Consider the following 6,376-nt stretch of genomic DNA (forward strand, 5'->3'; position numbering starts at 1 on the left):
TGTAATCGAAGCGGAATTATCCCGTCCTTTCCTGTGTACAGTTCTTTAGACAGTTATAAGGATAGAACCCACCAGACAACTCAAGAACATAGTATGTTCTCCCCCTTCCTCAAAACTTCCCATCCCCTTGCAATGTGTCACATTTGGTAGTGAAGAAAAAGGAATCTTATATGCAATGTAGTGACTTTATCTCTCCATGCAAAAGCAGATGAATATGACAAGGATCCAAAAATTCTGCAGGGGCTATTTCTTCATCAATCTATTCCTTTGAGTTGTGTTGGCATTACTGTTTCTATGGGTCATATTATGATTAAGAACCTATCCTAGCAGGCTGATTAATGGAGACAGACTACACCTAGGGGTGACAATGGGCCAGGTTGGGCCGGGTTTTTAAAAACCCGAGCCCAACCCTAAATTCTCTTAATCCAGGCCCAGGCCCCGGCCCAAGCCCCAAGTCAGGCTGGGAGCCTGGGTGTCTCACCCAGACCTAGCCCCATCGGGTTCAGTCCAACCGTAATTGATCCTTATTGGGCTTGGCCCTGATTGATCCTTTAGTTGAAGAAGAAGATGAAGGTATTTTGGTCAATTAAAACATAATTTTAACGTTTAACGTCCACAGTTAAAGGGGTGTTTTTGTTACTTAATTTTGAAAGCAGGGGAGATACATGAATTTTTAAAAAAAATATATATTTGGGACCTTCATTAAGGGGCAGGACCGTATGAGTTTATGATGATGTTTACTATTCCAGGAGTCCAATCATAGAGTCAATCACCTTTATGATTACTTGGTCCGAAGAAAACTTTTCTCCAAATTCAAAATGAAAAGTAATTATCAAATCCACCTATATAGTCTCCACAAAAAAAGAAAAGAAAACCCATCCCTCTAGTGGGGTTCATCCAACCTAGTGGAAACATATGGTTTTGCATGGTTCATTGCAACAACCATACAATATGAAATGGAAGTAATTTTTCAAAATTTTCATTCTATTTCAACAAAATTATTTCATCTTTTTAGGTCAATACAATCTCTTTTCGGTTTTATGCAATTCAGTAAAAAAAATTCTGTTAAAAGAAACATTGAATTGGTCAAATGTTAAAAAGGAAATTGTTTTCTGACCGTAAAAGTGATTAATATGATGAAAGAGAGATTTGAATGAATTCTAGCATTTTCCATTACAAGGGAATTCCATACCAGATTTGAAATGTTCCTTGGCATCTTTCTTTCAAAGGAATTTCAATCTATTTGTAAACCATTTATAATAAATGGAAGAAGGTCTTTTATGTGAAATTTTATTTAAAGATATCAACAAATGCTATTGATAACATGGATCCATCAGTGGGACTGTCTCAAATTAAGTTAGAACTACATTAGAGTAGTGAATCCTCTAAATGAAAAGTTTGATATGAAATAGTAATATATATTACTATATTAGCATCATGAGGTCGAGCCTTAGTGTAACGGTAAAGGTTGTTCCATTGTGACCAAGTGATCACGTAAATTTTGATCTTTCCTAGACCTTGCACTGGCGGAAGCCTCGTGCATTGGGTATGTCTTTTTTATTAGTATATTAGCATCATAATCTAATAAGATTCAAATATAAATACATCAACGGGAAGTATCTACACGCTGCTCATGTGTATTGCATCTTTCACATCAAGTCAATGGATGCACGGGAGGGAGTGTCACGCAGTTCATATACAGGGGACAGTGTCGTTGCAAACATTTTGTGGTGCAAGTGTGCAACATGTTGTCATGTTTGCTAATGGTATCATACATATTTGAAAGAGTTTTTTTTTTCACATTGATCTTCTTTGGAGAAGTTTATGGTGTTTCCATGCGCATGTGACCTTTGCTTCTTCTAAGTTTTCTTGGTATTTCACTAGAATTTACATGAGCTCCAACCTTGTGAAGCATTCGTCTCAGTGGTCCTCTTTACGTGAGCAATCTGATTTTGTCAATGATCTACAACTTCTTTTTGGTGATTGAAACTCATGTATCTCTTCAAAAGAAAAACCTGGAGGCATGCCTTTATCTTCGAGTTCAGATTTGCTACCCACATGGGGACGGGTGGGGACAGATCTGAATCCTCCATGGGGGTGTGGGACCCATACCCCATGGAAGGGTCGGATCTGTCCCCACCCGTCCCCATGTGGGTAGCTGATCCGGATTCCTTATCTTCCTGTTTGGTAAGCTGACATAGGCTTCATATTTGTTTTATTAAAACAAGATTAGTGTCGACTATTGGTATCGTGAATTAGCTAAGTTCAATGATAGCAAGTGACCACATATTGGGATATTGGTTTTATTTGACACACATTAATTGGTATGAATATTTCGTATACGTGTGATCCTAATTCTGATATCTTTTGATGGAAAATTAGATTTATTTTTTTTTGCAAAGTTGATCTCTATCCTCATTCTATATATTGTCGACATTGACCTATTAAGTGTATGGCAAGGAATGCATTTCCAAGTTCCTTGGTTTCCCATTGCCAAGTTACAACTTCAGATCATAAAGCCAGCCATTGTCCTTCATACGAATATGCATTCTCTTCGTCTCCAACAACCTTTAGGTTCGAGGAGTTTTGGGTGATGGAATCTACATTCTCTAATTTGGCAAGAACCACTTGAACTTTTTCTTACAATGGATCTCCATCTTATGTTTTAATTCATGCTCCAAGGACAATACATGTTTGTAAAATGGTTGGCCGGGTAGATGTTGATAAGTATTAGTAGGGAAAAAGAAGGCTGCTAGGATGCGTGGGGCGACTGCCCAACCTCGTGAAATAAAAAATTTGACTCTTATCGGATGCCCTTGTGTGTGCTTTCATTGGCCCCGTGATGAAGCCACAAAGTTTGTTTGCACATGGCATGCGTCCAGAAATAGGAGTGTATGAAATTACCATCCAACCCCAATGAAATAAAAAATTCCATAAATGCCCATGTGTGTTCTCTCATTGCTAGGGCAAGGGAATCCCATCAACAACTCGTATAAAATGGGGTGTTCTGTCATTTCGACAAAGGCTCTTGTTCATGATTTTGGGTATCGATTTCGGATCACTTGATATAGGCGAAACGTATCGTATCACTAATCATCAATCTCAATTCCATGTCCATACAATACGAATAAGGGGGTAAAATAGTTAAAAAAAATCCTCAGTCTTTAATAAGGAAAATTAAGAGCAAACTTGTTCGATACGATCGATCCGTGGCAATACCATATTGGTATCGTATTGGTTTTAAAGTTGATTGATACCCGATCTGATACCGTGCTCTTGTTCCATCCAAGGTCCTATGTGCAATCGTACACCATGCACAGCGGTACATAGAACTTTTTGTATTATTTATTTATTGGGGTGTTGTTCTCTGTGCCGCAGCGCAGGCTGCGCCAACTGCCCATGTGCCTGGATGCACAGCCTGCGCGGCGATACAGAGAACATTCTCCCATTTATTTATTTTTTCCAATGCACATTTTAAAACAGCAGAAGACTAGTAGTTGGTTCTGGTTCTCTTAAATTACCATTGCCTAATGATCATAGCTGCTCAGAGTCCGTTTTTCATTTTTTTTTTTTTGGCAAAAGTTCTGAATTCTGACAACTCTGGCTGGCAATCGTTGTCTTTCCTCTCTCATAGTATACGGGAGTAACGGGACACAGTGGGTGGGCCACCCTCTTATCTGTATTTTAATACATCACTACCCATCGAAGAATTCTAAAATCGAAGATTCTAATTGAATCATAGATAAGCTGTCTACAACATTGCAATGGTAGAGATTGCTACATTCTATAATCTCTACTACGTAAAAATAAAAAAATAAAAAAAATTCCGCCAAAATTGGTTCTACATGATAACGACGATCCGAGTCATCAAGGGTTCAGAGTAGCAGTGGCTCGTTTCTTTTTGGTGGTACCCGTTGGTCATCCTTATTCTCAGGAAGCCAAGGCGCGTAGGAAGAAGAAGTGATATATCTGCTCACCTCTTCCAACCTGGTTTTCAGAAGAACTGATATATCTGCTCACCTCTCCCAACCTGGTTTTCTTCTTCTTCCTCTTCCTGTATATCAAACGCAGTGTGAGTGTGTCAGTTTTCTCTCTGTCAGGAAGCTCCTTGTTTATGTTGTTTCTTATATTTGAGGAATGTTTGGACGGTTTCTTTGTGTATTGATCCATTTTTTGCCTCAATTGAGAATTTGGCTAATTGTTCGAGTCTATCCCTCCCACCTTTTCCGGTTTCATTTGTTGATTGTAGATTTATTTCGTCTTGTTGTTATTTTCTATGGTAGCTTTATTGCAATCGAATGTAGGGTATATTGGTTTTGCAGGTTTGATAAGGAGAAGCCCTTATTGTTGACGACGATCCCTTATTCTTTTTAACTTTATTGGCTTTGGCTTTGGCTTTATTTTGGTTCTGTTGCTTTGGTCCGTAGTTTGAAATTCGAAGCTGCATTGCAGGGTACTTTTGCTTGGCTTCAGCGTGGTTGGTTGGTGTACCTGGCTTGGATTTTGTTGATTTTGATCAGTCTTGAATTGAATGCGTTTACTACTCAGCCATATTTTGTTGGGTCATGGTTCCCATGTAAGGGTTATTCACTTTTATGGAGGTAAACCGTGACATGGACGTTCTGTTTGGTAGTTTTTTTCTTGTTTTCCTTTTTAATCATTTTTGGTAATGGTTATGTTATTGGTAACAATCAGAGTGGTGTGCAAGTGATTCTTTTTCCTTCCCTCCCACCCTGGCAGAGCGGGGGTGGTTTAACCATCAAAAGAAGTTACATTGTTTTTAAACTTACTGTATCATATGTCAAGCAAGTAGTAGTATGAGACTGAGTAATCATTCCATTTATAACTCACAGGATATGGAAACACAATCATGACCCACTAATTGAATCCCATAAGAGTACAGATTTAACCAAAATCCAAGCTACAAAGTGTTGGAATGATACACGTGGACGTATACTGCTCTATCAAAACAATATCTGCATGTATCTTTGGAAGTTTGAGAGTCTCTTTATACTGGTAACATTATAATGGCGATCGCCTTGGCATGCTTGTACTGTCCTGCATAGCCCTTAATTCAGCAATTGCATTTGTATTTTTCTCCCAATTATTTCCAACACGGAGCAAAGAAATTTTTTTGCTCATCCCAGAAGATACCATAAGAACCTGCTAATTCACGAGACAAATCAACTTTACCATTTTATCTAGCTTATCCAGCCTCTCCTTGGCATCCTTAAGTTTCAAGCTTTTTAATAACTTCCCTGCTCAAACTTCTATAGAATTATCTCCCCAAGCTGGGGCTTAAGTTTGCATTGTAGGTTTTGTCTCCATTAAATCCCCTTGAAAAAAATTAATATTGTGGCATTGTAGGTTTTGTCTCCAACAAAATTCTTGTTTGAACTGTTGCCTGGACTCCCAAAGGGTTAATTCCTCATTGGGAGGCTTAGGTGTTCAATCAAGAAGCTTCATCCTCTGGTTGGGATGCCTTCTTTAAAGGTTTATCATTGCATTTTCTAGGACAAATACATAAAGAAATTATTTAAAGGAGTTCAGTAGAGGGATAAGAATATTTTGAACCTTTCTTTTCCATCCTTTCGTTGTTAACATTTTTTTTTTCATTGCTGTTCCCTGTCACCCCCTAATGTAGTCCTAGGGAGGGGTAATCCCACTAGGAGCCAGGGTAATGGGGTCACATACAAGGGCTGGCCGATTAGGTTAGGGTTTAGAAATCTAGGTCCAAACTAGGGTTAGGGTTGGATAATGGCAATAGGGTTTATGGGGTTTTAATGTGCAGGTCTAGGGTGCTTTTATGGTATATAAATAATAGGATTTGGGAAGGTTTTAAAATTCTGCAATTTTGGACAGAATTGTGTTGCAGGTTTTGGATTTAATGGAGTGAAGGAATGGAGGGGATAGAGTGGGAGTTATGAGCTGGGTTTAGGATCGAGTGTAGGGAGAAGTGTGGGGGGTGTATGCTGGAAGTTTGGTTTGAAACTGATGGACAGAACTAAAGTTATGAAGGAGTCCTAGTTGAGGTAGGAGTTGCAGGTTTAATGGAGATTAGGGTCTGATGGATGGAGGGGGATGTCGATTAGGTCTAATGAAGGGGAATGGCTGGACAGATTAGAAGAAGAAGGTCTGAAATCAAATTGCAGATTCAAACTTACTGGATTGCAGAGACAATGGCAGCAGCTTGATAACTTGAAGAAACCTCCCGATCTTCACGATGCAAGGAGTCGCAGGAGTCCACCCACCCTATCCACTTTGAGATCCACAAGGATATACACTCACAAAGAGCAGCAACAATGGCAGCAAGCATAAAGCTAATTTTTATTAATCAAACTCGTATTCCATACTTGGCCCCCTTACAACCTTATAT

The sequence above is a fragment of the Telopea speciosissima genome, chromosome 4 (assembly GCF_018873765.1).
Source record: "Telopea speciosissima isolate NSW1024214 ecotype Mountain lineage chromosome 4, Tspe_v1, whole genome shotgun sequence".
Taxonomy (NCBI): Eukaryota; Viridiplantae; Streptophyta; class Magnoliopsida; order Proteales; family Proteaceae; genus Telopea; species Telopea speciosissima.